This window comes from Caretta caretta, chromosome 4, assembly GCF_965140235.1.
Source record: "Caretta caretta isolate rCarCar2 chromosome 4, rCarCar1.hap1, whole genome shotgun sequence".
Lineage (NCBI taxonomy): Eukaryota > Metazoa > Chordata > Testudines > Cheloniidae > Caretta > Caretta caretta.
Window position 1 is genome coordinate 95,530,188 of NC_134209.1, and position 18,444 is coordinate 95,548,631.

At 42.2% G+C, this 18,444-nt stretch overlaps 1 protein-coding gene across 2 annotated transcripts in view; it reads right to left on the reverse strand.

The window, feature by feature from the left end:
- SLC7A2 (solute carrier family 7 member 2) overlaps positions 1-18,011 on the reverse strand; it is a 116,560-nt gene extending 98,549 nt beyond the window's left edge. For both annotated transcript variants that reach the window (XM_048848147.2, XM_048848146.2), the window contains exon 1: positions 17,889-18,011. The gene's annotated coding sequence lies outside the window, so the exon portion shown is untranslated. The remainder of the gene's footprint in view (positions 1-17,888) is intronic.
- Positions 18,012-18,444: the final 433 nt, after the last annotated feature.

The window sequence follows — 18,444 nt, forward strand, 5'->3', positions numbered from 1 at the left end:
TACCAGTTATTGTTAAAGGAATTTCAATAAACAAGTGGTCAAAATAAAACCAAAAGATTACAAAATATGCTTCCCTTTCTGATGTCTTGAAAACACATAAATGAGCCTTGTTTGAAAGGTTTAGTTAGTCTACAGGTTTAGTTTTTGTGCAAATCCAGCACAGATTTCTGTGGGGAGGAATCTGTAAAGCTGGGGAACTGGTAGGGCTCACACCCTGCTAATCACACCCAGCCAAAGAATCCAGGCAAAAATATGGGCTAAAAATCACAGCTCTTAGGATATCTGGTCCTTTCAGAAGTCCCTACACACAGCTCTGACACTCACTCCCACCAACATTCCTAGCTTGGATTGCTCATATACCATGCTACCCCCAGTTCCTTAACCACTGTTTGCAAGATCCCTCTCCTCTGATATGTTTAGATTATAGAGAGCAAACTAATGCAGAAAGCTTTACCATTAGTTAATATGGAAAAACACTGTGTACATTAAACCTCTTTTCGGAGGGACCATGTCACATAAGGTGGCTGCTCCCCAGTCCCTCTCTCCATGTTGTATCCCCTTCTCAGATCATATTTCCTAGATCATATGGTGTTAGCACAGAACTGTTGAGAACATGGCATATAGCCCTCCTTCTCTTCTTTACAGCCTCAATGGTCTCTATAAACATAAATTATTGTACTTATGCTCCCCTCAGTACTGTGAGAGGGTGAGGGCACCAAACAGAAGCATTACCTCAACTCAGTTTATTTTCAAGCATTTGGGTATTGAAAAAAATAAGGATATTAATTCCATCAGCTAAGGATGGACAGCATGCAAGAACCCATTTTGTTCTTGACAAGAAGAAGAAAGAGCTCAAGTAGTTGATAAAGAAGGTCATAGATATTAGGAATAGCGCTTCACTACTGCAGGCCACTTTCTCAACATTGTTTTCACTAACCAAATGCTCAGGACATATATCGCATAGTCTGTTCTGCCTGACTACATCAGCATAAATGTGGAGTATTTCCTTGGACAAGAAACAGAGTAACTCCAAACTTACACTGGTGATACCATGAGCTGAATTTATCCCTATATGTTGGGGAAAAAAACAGAATTACGAAAGAGAGGACTATCAGATTATGGAGGAATAGCTAGTCATCTGCTTATCTCATATGGGGTAGTCGTACAAACTTCACGAAGAGAGACTTCATTCTCTAGTCCAAATAACTGTACTGCGTCAAGACACCTATAGGAGCAAAATCAGATATTAAACTCAGGCTGCTAGAATGAGAGAGATTAAATATCAAGGGACTGAGTACAGGGTTACCCAGAAAAAAAAACAAACCCTAAAACTACAGTTTTAGACATACTAGTATGAGAAATTTATACCTAAAAAGTTAGGAAAAATCTTTCTTCCTCGTCACACGTTTTGTTTTGAGATAAGCAAAACTTGATTTTCATGTTTACATTCAAGACGAGTTTTGTCTCATTTAGGGAATACTGCACACTCTGTACTCCTCAGTAACTTCTCTAGGTTTTCTATGCAGCAGCTAATTTGTATAACTACAAATGTTTATAGTTTCTAACCAACCAGAGACTTTATCTTTATTGATTATTCATACTGCTATTTCTTCTGGTGGCTCTTTTTTACTGAAAATTTTATACCACTGCCCTTTTTTCTTACCTTGGCACTGTGGGTACATGATAAATGTTTCTGATGACAACAGAATTTATCTGGAATATATCCAGGTCTTATTGAAAAGAAGCTCTCTGAGAATCTCATTTTGCATAAATTGAGGCTTAAATGATTTTGTAAAGCTTTTAAATCTATGGAATATAAGACAACACATTTGCAAGCTTTTTTTTTTTAAAAAAAAGACGGATGTTATGACATTAACAGATCCCTATAAACTTGCTCAGTGGGGTTCCATGCATGATGTAATGTTGGCAGCATAATAATACTTTGCAGTTAGATCACAGAACAAAATGTATTATTGTATTATCCCAATTTTGCAGATTTTAGATTTAACGGAGAGTTTAAGTGACTTGTTCTAGGTCACAAAGCAAGTCAGTGGTCGACATAAAGACAGAGCCAAGTTCCCAACATAGTCATATGTTCTAATCAGTAGATAACTACTTGTGCATACTAACTAGAGTGTCACTGAGACAGTGCAAGTTATTTGTAGAAAGGATGAAAGTTACAGAACCTAAAAAGGTGGGGTGAGCTAGGCATTTATATGCTTAATAATTCTCTTATACTGACCCACATGGTGGCCTATAAATCCAGGCATGGAAGAGACCCTCATATTGTGTGGGCATCCTATTTTCACTTAGTTGCATCTGCAGAATTGTTTTCTTAGACCAGACCCTGTAGAGACCTCTGCAGGAGGTCCAGACTCTGCACAAAGAGAGGGAGTAGAAATGGGGCAGGCTAGGATGATACACATCATCTCCTCTCCCTCCAGCGAGTCTCTGGAAAATATAATGCTGACCAAAATAAAACAAACAAACAAAAAATCCCATAATGTAGCTGGATAACTGTGAATGCTATATATGGGTGAAATTCCTCTTATTGTCCTTATTGCCAACTTTCTAATTGCACAAAATCGAACACCCTTGCCCCGCCCCTGCCCTGAGGCTCCACCCGTGCCATGCCCCTTCTCCAAGGCCCTGCCCCCACTCACTCCATCCCCCCTCCCTCCGTCGTTTGCTCTCCCCCACCCTCACTCACTTTCACTGGGCTGGGGCAGAGAGTTGAGCTGCAGGAGGGGGTGAGGGCTCCAGCTGGGGGTGCAGGTTGTGGGGTGGAGCCATGGATGACGGGTTTGGGGTGCAGGAGTTGAGGGATTCGGAGTGCGAGAGCGGGCTCAGGGCTGGGGCAGGGGTGCAGGAGGGGGTGCGGGCTCCAGGTGGAGGGTGGGCTCTGAGTGAGGCCTGGGATGAAGGGTTTGTGGTGCAGGAGGGGGCTCAGGGCTGGGGCAGGAGGTTGGGATGCGGAAGTGGGGATGTGGCAGGGTTGATAAAAATAAATGATTTTTAAAAAGCAAAAAAAATGGATTTTTTTTATTTAAATCGGATTTTTTGATAAAATGCTTTTTGAGGAAAAAAGCAATCTAAAGATAGTTTGAATTAAGATACATTAAGGTCAAAGATATCTCACCATGGAATAGGGATTATAAATTCTAATTCTATAGAATGAGACAATATATTCATGTAATGTTTAAGAAAAGTTTTATAAATTCCAATAGTTCATGGATTAGGGACCCAATCTTATGGGGTTCCAGGGGCTTCTGTATAGATTATTTAGGTTAATCTTTCTATCTACCCAATGGGACTCAGTGCTCAGTCTAGAAAATACCATCAGAGATGCTTAGTTTTGCAGTTCTCAAACTGGATTTGTGTCTCCAGAGATAACATGCTTGTTAACAGCAAAAAGTTTTTTAAACAAATAAATAATATATAGAAATGAGAAATAACAGACCTCAACCCTATTGTCCCTCTGCAAATTTGTGTACATAGAGTCAATCCCTTATCTCTCTCTAAAAGCGCAAAGTTTCAAAAAGTTCAATGAATAGAAGATTGTTGGGGGCAGAATAGATCGGGACAAGGAGAAGTCTGAAGATAAATGTGAGAAGGGAGGGACAGGCAGTAGAAACAAAAGTGAAACTGTTTGAGCAGCATATTCCAGAATTCTTGAGGTCTTTCTGAGTGTAGCCTTCATTGATTTGAGATCTACCATACCATTCTCTCACTAGAAGGGAAAACCTACAATGCCAGCAGGCTTGTAAAAGAGACCCAGTTTGGGAATAAGAACCATTCAAGAAATATGTGTTTGCTGATGATGGTCTAAAGAAAGTCACACCAGTGAACTGGTGGAAGTCACTTAAGCACTTGGATTCAGAGACTGTTGGAGATAGTCTCACTTTTAACAGCAGTAGCTTCTTCTGCTGGTGTAGAAAGAATATTTTCTTCCTTTGGACTAATTCATTCCAAATTGAGAAATCCGTTGGGACCTGAAAAAGCAGGAAAGCTTGTTTTTCTTTTCCAGATTATGAACAAACAGGAAAATGAAGGTGAAGACGACTGTTAGCCGCAGAAGCCAATATTTTAAGTTTCTCACGTTTACCTGGCTGACATAGTTGATTAGGGTGACCAGATGTCCCGATTCTATAGGGACAGTCCCGATTTTGGGGGCTTTTTCTTATATAGGCACTATTACCCTACACCCCCATCCCGATTTTTTACACTTGCTATCTGGTTACCCTGGTCAATTAAATTTTTGTTTTTAAATATATATATTTCATTTAACTATTTTAGTTTAAAACAATTTTAACAAAAACAAACCTGATTTTAAAAAACTTGAATGTTTAACTAAACTCAAAAATTCATATGCTTGTTTTGTTAAAAATTATATGTTTGCTGTTGAAGAAAAAAAATCCAGAATACAGAACATTGTTGTTTTAGTTAAATAAAACAATTTAAATGTCTGTCTGGTGATGTTCTCCTCCTAATACAGCATGGCAAGAAAATCCTCCAAATATTAATGATTAACCTTTGAATTGGAGATAGTTCACCTCCCAATGACTTCATAAATATCTGCTTCAATTACCTTTGGTAAATGAAATAACCAAACAATCATTCATTTTCTGATATAGCTGTAAAACTAATCTGAAAAGTTTCAAAATAAATCTCTTTAAAAGTATATAGGGTGTACCTTCTAAAAATGAAACCTACATCTGTCTCTGAGTTGGGAAGAAAATGTATTAAGGTTATAACAACCAACAAGAATGCACTTTTATGTAGAAATCCATGATTAAATCGAGTCTTCCTGACTAGTGATTTAAATCAAATCCACCCTGGGGCAGGTGCAGGCTCTGGGAGGGAGTTTGAGTGCAGGAGGGGGCTCAGGGCTGGGGCTGGGTTGTGAGAGAGGGTACAGGCTCTAGGAGGGAGTTTGGGTGCAGGAAGGGGCTCAGGGCGGGAGTTAGGGGCATGGGCCTGAGGTGTGGGAGGGGTTGCAGGCTCCAACCATGTGGCGCTTACCTCAGGCAGATCCAGGTTGGCAGCACAGCAGGGCTAAGGCAGGCTCCCTGCCTGGCCTGGCTCCTGTGGCTTCCGAATGCGGCCGGCATGTCCAGCTCCTAGGTGCAGGGGCAGCCAGGCACTCTGAGCGGTGTGCGCTGCCTGCACCTGCAGGCGCCGCTGCAGCAGCTGCCATTGACCGCAGGTCTGAAAACTAGACACCTGGCAACCTTACTGTCCTACCTCCCCCTAAACAACTACACAACAAGCGTGTGTCCCAATATATGCGTTTAAATATCTTTAAAAATTATCTCCCATTTCAAAATCCTTCCAGGAGCAAAAGATTGCACTTACATCCTGCTACTGCCCCTGTACAAATGTTACATGCTGGATTAGCACAGGCACAGTTCTCCAGAAAAGGAACTCTAAGACTGTTGTAGAAGCACATGAAGATACAGGATACCTGCAATCCTGTAAGAAGGTGGGGGGGAACAGCTACGGTCAGCCAGCCCTGTTCAATGATCAGATCCAGCTGGGAAGGGAGCAGGGCCAAAATCCTGAGAGATATTTAGGCTCCTAACTTGCATTCAATTCAATGGTAGTCAGGAACCTAAATACCTTTGAATCATAGAATCATAGAATATAAGGGTTGGAAGGGACCCCAGAAGGTCATCTAGTCCAACCCCCTGCTCAAAGCAGGACCAATTCCCAGTTAAATCATCCCAGCCAGGGCTTTGTCAAGCCTGACCTTAAAAACCTCTAAGGAAGGAGATTCTACCACCTCCCTAGGTAACGCATTCCAGTGTTTCACCACCCTCATAGTGAAAAAGTTTTTCCTAATATCCAATCTAAACCTCCCCCACTGCAGCTTGAGACCATTACTCCTCGTTCTGTCATCTGATACCATTGAGAACAGTCTAGAGCCATCCTCTTTGGAACCCCCTTTCAGGTAGTTGAAAACAGCTATCAAATCCCCCCTCATTCTTCTCTTCTGCAGGCTAAACAATCCCAGCTCCCTCAGCCTCTCCTCATAACTCATGTGTTCCAGACCCCTAATCATTTTTGTTGCCCTTCGCTGGACTCTCTCCAATTTATCCACATCCTTCTTGAAGTGTGGGGCCCAAAACTGGACACACTACTCCAGATGAGGCCTCACCAATGTTGAATAGAGGGGAACGATCACGTCCCTCGATCTGCTCGCTATGCCCCTACTTATACATCCCAAAATGCCATTGGCCTTCTTGGCAACAAGGGCACACTGCTGACTCATATCCAGCTTCTCGTCCACTGTCACCCCTAGGTCCTTTTCCGCAGAACTGCTGCCTAGCCATTCGGTCCCTAGTCTGTAGCTGTGCATTGGGTTCTTCCGTCCTAAGTGCAGGACCCTGCACTTATCCTTATTGAACCTCATCAGATTTCTTTTGGCCCAATCCTCCAATTTGTCTAGGTCCTTCTGTATCCTATCCCTCCCCTCCAGCGTATCTACCACTCCTCCCAGTTTAGTATCATCCGCAAATTTGCTGAGAGTGCAATCCACACCATCCTCCAGATCATTTATGAAGATATTGAACAAAACCGGCCCCAGGACCGACCCTTGGGGCACTCCACTTGATACCGGCTGCCAACTAGACATGGAGCCATTGATCACTACCCGTTGAGCCCGACAATCTAGCCAGCTTTCTACCCACCTTGTAGTGCATTCATCCAGCCCATACTTCCTTAACTTGCTGACAAGAATACTGTGGGAGACCGTGTCAAAAGCTTTGCTAAAGTCAAGAAACAATACATCCACTGCTTTCCCTTCATCCACAGAACCAGTAATCTCATCATAGAAGGCGATTAGATTAGTCAGGCATGACCTTCCCTTGGTGAATCCATGCTGGCTGTTCCTGATCACTTTCCTCTCATGCAAGTGCTTCAGGATTGATTCTTTGAGGACCTGCTCCATGATTTTTCCAGGGACTGAAGTGAGGCTGACTGGCCTGTAGTTCCCAGGATCCTCCTTCTTCCCTTTTTTAAAGATTGGCACTACATTTGAGAATCTGGGCCCAAGGGATTATAATGTCAACTAAGTGACTCAGACCAGGTAGGCAGCTCTGCTACAAGTCCCATGACAAACTAAATTATTTCTCACCTCCTACTTATGACAATCAAAATACAACTTAACAAACTGACATACTGACCTAATATATTGGAACCAGGGGTGCTGGAACAGGGGAGCCTCTGGGGGCCATGGTCCCTTCACTTTTTACTGGCTGTAAGGGTGAGCGATGCGGGGGAGAGGCTGGAGAGGAGCGAGCGGGAGGCAGGGTCTTGGGGGGAAGAGGTGGCATGGGAGTGGGGCCTCCGGGAAAGGGGCAGCGTGAGGGCACGGTCTCAGGGAGAAAGGGAAGGACTATGGTTCAGGCACTGTTGGCCCCCGCACTTTTAGGGACCTTCTGCTGCTCCTCATTGGTACATTTGCTAGTATTTCATGATGTGAAAGGCATGCATGTCACACACACACACACACACACCCATCACTTTTAGGCCTCCACAGACTTGTTTGCATCTTGCAACAGTGACTTGCCATGAAATGCTGCAACCACAGTAACTAACTTTTGTACAACTGCATTCTCCTCAATTGTATGGTAGTCTAAAAGTGTTAAAGTGGGGGAAATAATTCATATATCAATTACAGATAAATACTACATTCAGAGGAATTAATTCCTAATCCTCATGAGATTAACTGGAAATCCACATGATGTCCAAGTCCTAGATCTTGCTAAACATTGCCTTATTAGTTACTCCGTCTAAGGATGCTGAATAGAGTGCAATAAATAATCCCTTCCAAAGTCCATTCTAACTATTTTTATTCCATAACCACAGTGTGCATGCTGCGGCGCAAAAATAAAATAAAAGTGGTCCCTCTCTTATGGTGACAGAGAGTTTGTAATCTAGCTACAGACATGAAGCAACAAACAATAACCTCAAACAAAGGGCAAAAATGGATGGTGTGGTGAGGAAGTAGAACAAGATTTCCTGTAATGTTGCAAGGATTGTGTGCACATCTTGGTTTTTCACAATAAAATACTGGTGTGTATGTTTATGCTCATTAAATCACGTCAACTCCATCTTTTTCAAGAAGAGGTACAGGAAGAATTTGTGTTTTGTTTTAAAAAATCCCCCCATTTTTACCTAAATCACATCGCTTTAGGAAATCTGATAGCACAAATGCAAAAGGACTGTAACTCTAAGGATCTGCACCTTTGGGAAGACAATAAAACATGAGAGAAAGTATTTGGGGCAGAGTCTGCTATCACCCCCTCCAACTGGGAATTTCTGAAATTCTAGGAGGGACATTTGGCATTGATTTTGCTGATGCAACCCCTATATTATCTTTGTTCAGTAAGCACAGAACTCCAACTATACATATCCATAGCATATGCTGCAATACTCACAAATTTCAATAATCAATAAAACTAGACAATTCTGTGGGTGGGCAAGTCATTGGTTTTGCATCCAACAAGGTAAATTTTAAGAACAAAGAGGATACCATTATTTGAATAAGGACAAGTATGCAGAAATGTACAGGGACTGACTTTAGCACTATAGATAAGACAGAGGCAGGAGAGTCTTATGACTAAGTGATTTGGTAACAGAGCAGTGTTTCTCAACCTTTTTGTGCTGGCGACCACCTTTGGACTTAAAAAAAAAATTGTGATCTCTTCCACCCCACCAAGACTTGAAAAAAGTGTGCCCCCTCCCCCCGATCTTAAATGTCATTAAGTAAATTATTAATAATACTCAGGGCTGGCATTTGGAGGTGGCAAGCAGGGCAATTGCCTGAGGCCCCATGAAGCTAAGTTACATGCTTCAGCCCTGGGCAGTGGGACTTGGGCTTGGGCTTCAACCCTGGGCAGCGAGGCTCAGGCTTCAGCTTCAGCCCCAGGAAGCAGGACTTGGGCTTCAGCCCCAGGCAGTGGGGCTAAAGCATGTAACTTAGCTTTGCAGGGACCCCTGTGACATGGGGTCCTGGGCAATTGCCCTGGTTGCCACCCCCTAACACCGGCCCTGCACTTGCAACCCCCATAAACCTGACCCCCAAGGTTGAGAAACACTGACCTAGAGCATCAGATCTAAAAGCTGAATCTAACCCTACCTGTCCTGGTTCAATCTCAGAAACAGCAGCTCAGTTGGAAGCACTCAGTGTTCAAACCAACATGCACCATGGAATCCTTCAAACTCCCTGCCCTAGGGACTGGAGGTGCCAGGTAGTATGCTTCTGCTCAGAAGCAGAAATGCAGCAAGCTAATAGGTGTGGAGGCAGAAGGTGTCTAGAAAAAGAGTGACGTCAAAGAAGAAAGGGAGACAAGGTGACAAAGGGTAGTGGGGGAATGAATGTACATGGCAGTTTCCTTCTATTTTTCCTGTTTGGCCTGTTGCTGCTGTTAGCCACAGGGCACACACAGCCTTTTGAACACTTATGAAAGAGCCCACCTGCTTGGTAATAAAAGATCTAGTAGAAACTTGTCCTTGCCCGTGTGTTTTGAAGAAATGAGATAAAACATTTAAAATATCTTGCGTAACGTTCTCATGTCCTGAGTACTGGGCCTTTGTGCATATTAGCTTTAAATAATGGCATACTAGTATTAGAGGCTAGATAGGTCATTTGGGAGGAGAGTCATTGGCAGAGCAGTTCTTGCCTTTCCACTTCCATCCCACCCCAAAGTAAAAATGAGTATACTACTGTCCTGGCTATATTTTGAGAAAACAGGTCTCAGTCATGTTACGGGCTGGGCATAACCAGCACCTTTCATTTAAGATAGTTGTAAGAAACACTTAAGCTCCTTTATGGTGCCTGATACCATAGCGGAACAATAGTAGCCTCCACCTCAAATAGGCATATGACACTGCCCAAAACAAAGGCTCATGCAAGACACATGTGGGCACAAAGGTTTCACTGTGAAAATTTGTCTTGGAAAGAAAGGCAGAAAAAGCCAAAGAAGCTGAGAGAGAAGGCAGCAAGGAAGCACCAGACACAGACACACTGGTAATGTGGCTCAGAGAAAAGCTTAGAGAGAGCTTTTGCGCCAAGCACTGGCTGGAAGGGGCTTGGAACGGTGAGCAAAGGAACTTCCTCCTTTGTTCAGGCAACATGATTTTCTATATTCTTTCTAATCATGGCTCTACCAATGACTTGAAGCATGACACTTAAGCATGTGTCTGAGTTTCCCTATTTGTAATATGGGAAAAATACCTATCTACCTTTATAGGAATATTTTGCTGAGTTAATCTGTACAGTGCTTAAAAAGCACAAAGTACAATACATGGTAAATGCTATATATTATAGCATTCAACAGTTTCCAGAAAGAGAAGTTACCTACCCTGGCAGAAAAGTGGGGTGTGCAACTGGGAGTTGAGGGGAATCATCTCACTGACCCCAGGCTTTTCTCCCTTCCTCATTCAAGAATTTTTTTGATAAAGGCAAATGTAAATGTAACCCGCACACCTCCTGAGACCACTTAAAGAGAAATAAAATAAGTCTGCTCTACTGCCTTAGCTAACAGGCAGTTGGCTTTTAGCTCATGCGGTAGAGGCTCATGCACTAAGCTCCAGAGATCCCCGGTTCAATCCGGCCTGCCGATGACCGGGGTCTGTCGGCATTACAAGTGGGGGCTCGTCCAGGATTTCAACTGGGAAGACTCTGAAGCTCGAGATGCACTTCCTCAGCTAGGAAAAGTATGTAACTCACACGCCTTCTGGGTGTGGTGTTCTGTCCCATCTAGTGGCAACAAGACCACTTAAAGAGAGAGTGATAAAATGAGTCTGCTCTACAGCCTTAGCTAACAGTCAGTTGGTTTTGGGGTCATGCACTAAGCTCCAGAGGTCCCCGATGTGATCCTGCCCACCACCGATCGGGGTCTGTCAGCGTTACATAAACACTTCCTCTTCAGGCTAGACCTTTTTTTTTAATTGGTGGGAAAGGAATAGAACCCTGCACGACCACTTATGCAGTAACAATGCTTCCCCTCTTCCAATCTATCAAACCCATGCACATTTAATCATTATTTAAGCATCATCTGGTAAAGAACTCTAAACTAAAACAATAAATGGCTAATTCCAGGGGTTTCGTTTTTAGCCTTAGGATTTTCCCCTCACACTAGAGAGTTTAGTAAGTTTTTAGCTTTTCCATCTAAGGGCCCTACCTCTGTTGTGCCTCCAAGACTACTGATCTTGCCTCTCTTCAGTTTCTTATTTTCTCACTTCTTTCAGTGACCCCCAATACTATGGTTAGACATTGGTCATTGGTTCAGTATTGACTTAAAAAATGAGAGCTAGCTACCAAAACCATACACAATGCATATACGCAGAGAATTAAGTTACCCCAAAATTATCTAACTCATAACTTCTTGACTTGTGCAATTAATAATTCAGCCTTGACACTGCATTTCTTATTCCATATTTTACAAGATTACTCTCATCCTTTGGCTTTTTAACCTCATAGCTATTGCAGGAACTGAGTTAGAATTCCATCTATTGTTTTACCATTTCATTTGGAAAAACAAAGCTTTGTTTCCTAATTGTGCAAAATTGAAAGCAGACAGGTTGGTTATTTCAGAATTGTGTATTTCTAGTGTGTCCAAGAGGTTCAAAATTACAATTGTGTATTGCTTTCAAAATAAGATATGAATACAGAAGCCCCCCAAGTATCTGTATAGAATGTTTCATTATATTAGTGCCCCAAGACAAGATCTTACAAGGTTTGTGCTACCACTTACTAATGTTATATATAGCAAGTTGCAAATGAAACTGACTGCAACCTGCGATAGTTTAGACTGCATAAAACTATTTTTATGCGGGGCTTAATCCAACCTTCAGTCAAGACAGTGAAAGCCTTTTCTCCAATTTCAGTGGGCACTGGATTGAGCCCTGTAATCCATGCTTTATAGTCACTCAGAGCTTTCTTTAACTTTCATCTTTTAGGCGTAAAACATCCTTGCCTAAAGGTTTCACTTGGTTTTGGAAAATTGGGGGGAGGGGGCAGGGATAGAGGGGAGAGTGATTGAGCCATTTTTGTGCAAAAGGAGGTTGGGTTTTTTTTAATTCCATCATACAAATCATTTATTTTTTTACATGTACAGTCTTACAGTTGAAAAAGCATGGAGATTAGAGATATAGTTTGGCCTGGGAATAGGTTTTACTGCGGAACAATACATAGCTTTGTTTCAGGGGAAGTTGGTTTTGATTTGATGGAGTTATGATCATTTGAAGATTGCCTACTGAGCACATACAGTAGATATTTTTCTTGCTAAGGAAGGCTATGCTGCATGATCCTAGGCCCACAGTTAAAGCAAGGGCTCCTGCACATCTTGTAAGGCATGTTGGGGCTGAAAAAAAGGCTCTAGACACTATGGGAAAGGAATTGCCTCCTATGCACTTTGGACCCAATTCAGCAAGATATTTAAAGATGTGTAACTTTAAGCACATGAATAGCTGCATTGACTTAAATGGGGGTACTCACATGCTTACAATTATGTGTGTCGTTGTCAAAGCTACAGGACTAGCTGCACCTCTGTCCCCATCCTAATCCCAATAAGTGCATTGCCTCAACTGTCAGGCATCATGCCTTTACCTACATCCAGGTGGAATTCTGCAATTCTCCCACTTTTAGACCAGGCCGTGGACTACAATACCCTGTGTATCAAATGTGATTACCTCACAGGTCTGACTAAGTTCAAGTACTTGCAGTTCTTCCATTCAGGAGTCTCTGACCAGTGGCATACAGCGCCAAAACACCCTTCTTAAAACCCAGTCTTGTTTATTTTAACAGTAGGACAAAGAATTTAAAGAAAAAAAGGATTTTAAAACAGTCTATATGCATGTCTATTTTACTTGGAGTCTATTACCTGATGTTAACCTAGGCAGGCCTAAATTCTTCAGACATCCCAGTGTACGCCTGTGTCTCAGCCAAACTACTCTCCCCGCTTAAGAGAAAGTCCCTTTAAAGAAAACCCTAATAGTTCTTTTGATCTCTCTGATCTCTTTTCCTTTCCTGGCATTATCTCTTAACAACCCTCAAGTGTTTGCAGAGAAGTGAAGCTTTTCTTTCCTTTCCTGCTTATTCCCTCCACATACACAACAGTCCCCTATTAAATTTGCACAATATAGTCATATAGTAAATATCCAAATCAACAGGTCAACATGCAGTAGTCATAAATTATTACAGAGCAGCTCCAAATCCATCAGAGTCCTTAAGTATCTGGCTGAATCAGAGAATTTAGCAGAATTATCAGGATTATGCCCAGACTGGCTCGGGATGTGAGCACAAGTAAGTTAAATGCACTTGAAGCACCTTAAAACTGATTACAATTTAAAACAGAATTTGAAAATCAGGGAGGGGTTGAGACTAGGGCTTTAGTGGGCCTTGTCAGGTACACTTTTTGGCTGAGGCAAGGAATCTGGATTACACAGTTTACCTATGATCTGTCCAGTGTTTTGGAAGCCAATAGAGCTTCACAGAGTATTACATTCTTAACCATTTAAAAAAATCCACAAAATCATCCTCCCCCATACTAGAATGAGTGAGGCCTGTTTTCTCTGTCTCTATTAGACTGCAGACACCTCCAAGCAGGGACTATGCTTATTGTAGCCCTAATGATTAATCTGTTTGCTTGCACAGATATATCTTTTCTTATAAGTTTAAGTATTTGATGTATTGTAATAGGCTTATAGATTTATATTAAAAATAAGTTTGGCTGTAATGCAAAAGACCTACAGGCCAAAAATCTGTATGTTAAGCTAAAGAAAGTTAGCATATCTATCTTAAGTAAAGTTGACCTACATCTTGTTACCCAAATAGAAAAAGTACCCACGCCTATGTCTAAGTCCTTTACCTAGACCAATAGACAATGAAGAATGACATAGGGGGGTTTTCAAAGTTGTACCCACAGACTTAACAAGTACACCACAAGAAACTTATGTGTGTACATACCTGTCATCCATATGCACATACATATTAACCTATGGGGTAATGTACCCTAACATTTCTGTGGGGGAGGAATAAAATTTGGGCAGAAAAGGTGACCAATGGCTCTTAACTATTAATAGGCCGTACTTATTTTCTTTTCAAACTTTAAGTTCCAAGGGGACTAGGCTAAACTTGGTTTCCCTAAACTTTTATTCCCAGTTCTGTTTATTAGGTTTTAATTTTTAAGTTAAGTTAGATAAGTAAACCCTAAGGCAGCTTTAACAGCTCCTTGCATTAGTTTCCTCTGCAAGAGGTAAAAAACCGAAACCGCCAAAGGCGAGGCCCTACGTCTTTCAACACCAGGTTATCAAGACAGGGTGTGAGTATTAACCAAGGTTTTGCAGCACATAATATTGTATTACCATATGTATCTATTAAATAACAGTAATACAACTGTAACTTTGTAACTCTATTTTACCATTTACTTACTATTTCACTGATTTTAATAAAAAGTCTTTATAACTATATCTGTCTCAGTGTGAGCTTCCTGTAGTACCCCTGAGGGTCCTTTGTACATTCTGTGGAGCCTGATTCAATATTAAATCAATATTACGAACACACCCTAAATTAGGCTACATTATTGCTGTATCTGGTACAATACTGGTCATATCCTCAGAGCAAAACAAATACAGGTTGTAATATTTTGGGATAATTTATATCATAACACTACCAAATAAATAATTGTGAATCAGAAATTATAGTATCATGGTCAATTTGTAAGTTTTATTACCCTTATCTGTGTGTCAGATCCAGGATGACTTCAATTGAATGCCATAAGTGTACAGGTTTCTACAGGAGTGCACTCAGATGGCTCCAGTTGCAGCACTGGCCTTTGCTTGTAAAATTTTTTGGGGAAAGACATGCCTCTTTTTGTTTGGAAAATACTTGGGGCACTGTGGGTGTCAATGAAAACATGTAATAAATACTAATTTCATTTCTGTGTATACATTTTTATGACATCATTGCTTACTGTTGAACAGTGTGATAGATCAAAGACACTTTGACCTCTTCCTCGCTGTTGAATCCAAGGACTAAGCACAGCACTGGATCTGTGTAGGGTCTTCCTGAAGCTTGGGTCATATCGGCACCTACAGTGCTACAGCGGCGCAGCTCTACTGATACAGCTATGCCACTGCAGTGTGTGTGGTGAAGACGCTCTATGCCAATGGGAGAGAGCAATCCTGTTGCCATAAAAAACCTCACCTCCACGAGCAGCAGAAACTATGTCAGTGGGAGAAGCTCTCCCGTCGACATACCACTGCGTACACGAGCACTTACACCGGCATAACTTATGTTGTTCAAGGGGGTGATTTATTTATTTAAGAGCAACATAAATTATGGCAGCATAAACCGTAGTGTAGACATAGCCTTAATGTCAAATTTCATTTTGTTTTGTCTGTATGGGGACACTGGATAAGAAGGACTGCAAGCAAAACTGTCCTCAATTTCTTTCACCACACACAAGCATCATGAGTCCCAATCCTGAAAGATACCAAACACCGGCAGTTTTCATGGTAATCAACGTAAGCTGCCTGGGCTCACTCTCATGATCATTCTCCATTACATCTTAAAGACAGAGCCAAGTTCTCCTCTCACACCAGTTAAATTCCACTGACTTCAAGATGTCACTCCTAATTTAAAAGCAAGATCAGTCATACCCATATGATCCTTAGCAGATACCATAATAGCTTTAGATTTGGAATACTGTATTTTTTTAAATAGACGATTTAATCGTCTTCTGTTATTTAGTTTTGTATTTTTAATGTCACGCAAATATATATGTTAAAATATTTCACTCAACAGCTTTTTTCAGCTGCTAACAGGGATACAAATTGGATTGTGACACAAAACTCAAATTCTTCACAAGTCAAGGTGAATAAAAAAATAGTAATTTAAAAAAATAAATTTGATATTTTATTTAAATTACATATATTTTTCTTTTTACAATATATTTGTTATTATGATAAACCATATTATAGCCTAAATTTGTTTTAATCTATTAAAACTAATTAAAATTAAATAAAAAAACAGTATATATTTGCTGTAAAGTTTCAAAGAAAGTCAAACTATTCAACTGTTCAAAGTCAGTAGTTAATCACCTGTAACTAAAGTTTGTTGAAGTGGTAAACCAGCCTTTAACCGCAGTAGCCTCTTCTGCAGGTGTAGAGAGAATATATTCATTCTTTCACTTTATCCAATTAGTTCAGTTCAATGACTAATTCATTCAAAGTTAAAACACGGATCGGAAGTTGAAAAAGCAGGAAAGCTTATTTTTCTCTTCCAATCTATGAATAAAAATGAGGTGTGAGACGAGGAGATCTACTACTGTAGTTCTAAAATCCTGAAGGACATGGTCACTAGAAACAGTCCAATTCACTAACTACAGATAGTATTTCTTTGTTTAATAAATTAGTTAGTTTTAAATACAAAACATGTTTTGATAAACTTACTTTCCATCCCCTTATATATCCAGTACATTTAAGATTGATTAAACTAATAAAAACCACTTTAACTACTATTAACTACTAAAACAAAAACTACTATTGTGTGCATTTTTAATTGAATTCCAGTTTCCATCCACATTGAGCATAACATAAATCCCAAGTAAAGTATAATCATCTAGTAAATCAGAAATGAATCATTCTCCATTATCTCACATAAGAAAAAAGTGTAAAATTAAGACTCTAAATAAATGTATGTTATGCTATGTAATTGTTTAAATAAATGTGTATAAATAATGTTTCCTCCTGGTTACCAAAAAGTAGTACCAAATTTAGTGTAAAGGCTAGATTTAGTTGCAAATCTAAGGTACCACAAGTAATCCTCGTTCTTTTCACCGTGTTTTAATGGTTACCAACACAATGGGCATCAACTTTTCTTTGGAGAGGAATTAAAATATGCAAATCTTAAAACAAGATTAAAATCAACTATTTCAATCAAGGTTTCCTACTTCTCCTTAATCAATCAATCCACCCTGTCACAAACACATTTCTATATTTAAACATGCAGCGCTGGCAAAGGAAAGGAAACCTACCCTCCCCTAAACCTCCTTTACATATTCAGAGAAGACACCTTGCTTGTCCTTTACCCCAGTCCCCATTCTCTGCTGAGAGCGAGGCTTCGCAGCTTGTTAGCTGCACATGAAGAAAAAGGTGTGAAGATTTTATTTTGATTGTGTGCGGAAATCAATGCGAGTTTCCAACATTGCTTGAATGGCACATACTGTGTACATGAATCTAACTCTAAATGTGAAGTTACCAGCTTGCACAAAGGTGAACCCCAGTCCCATAAATACCGCCTGCAACTTAGCTGTTCACACACATCAGTTTCAAGGAATGCAATGGAAACCAGTAAACAGTCATTATTATTTGTGTTCGGTCGTGTTCTGAAGCTGCCGGGTGTGCAGTTTCTTCTGTGGTGTGCGCAGGACTCAGCTCCGACCGTCACTTCTTAGATCAGAGCAGACACTCCTGGCAGCGACATAAACTGAAAACTCAGCAGCAGGCTGCGACCCACGTAGAGAAGCACAACCAACCCCATTCATACCGAGCAGACTAAAAAGGACACAGAGGAGCTTTTGGCCTCCCACTCAGCACAGCTCCCCAAGCAAACCGCGTCAAGCCCCAAGAATAACTCCGAGTCCCGGCTCTCCCCCTGCCAGCAGCAGCAGCACGGCCCCCCGCCTCTCCCTCCCCCGCACGTCACCCCAGGCCCGCGGCGCGGGAGAGAGACCCAGCCACCCGCGGGCACGGGCCAGGGGCTGCCCACCAAGCTCCCCGCCCCCAGCCATGTGGACGCTGCGGAGCTGGCTGCGCGCACGCCCGCTGTCCCGCCACTGCTCCTCGCCTGCCCCGTGGCGGGGCCGAGTCCCACTTACTGGGGCCGGAGGCGGGCCTGGCTGCCGCGGGCGAGCGCTGGGCTGCGCGGAGGTGGCTCTCGGACCCTAGCAGCAGCAGGAGGAGGATTCCCGGGCGCCCAGGCTTCCAACACGTGCACACACCCCAACCCAGACACAGCCCTGCCCCGCCTCCAGCCCCCGGCCCGCACCCCACGGGCCAATGGCAGCCCCAGGCGCAGGGACCTCCCCTCTAGTAACCGGGGCCCCTCGGCTGCGCGGTGACAGCTGCCCGATTTCACTGCTCCTGCTGGCCAAGCCCTTCTCCCGCTGCCTCTGCTTCATGCTGGGGCGGGGGCTGAGGGAAGCCCCCTCCCCCGTGCGAAAGGATCCTGCTGGCACTAATGCCCCTTGCTCCCCAGCCCCAAGGAACCCCCTCCTTTCCCCCCGCCCCGCCGCCAAGTTGCCTCCCAGTTTGTATCAGCAGAACATAAAGATTGCTATTAGGAGAGCGGATCCCTGCTCCTTCTAGTCCAGGATCCTGCCTCCGCTAGTGACCTGTAGCAGAACTTCAGAGAAGAGTTCAAGAAACCCCACA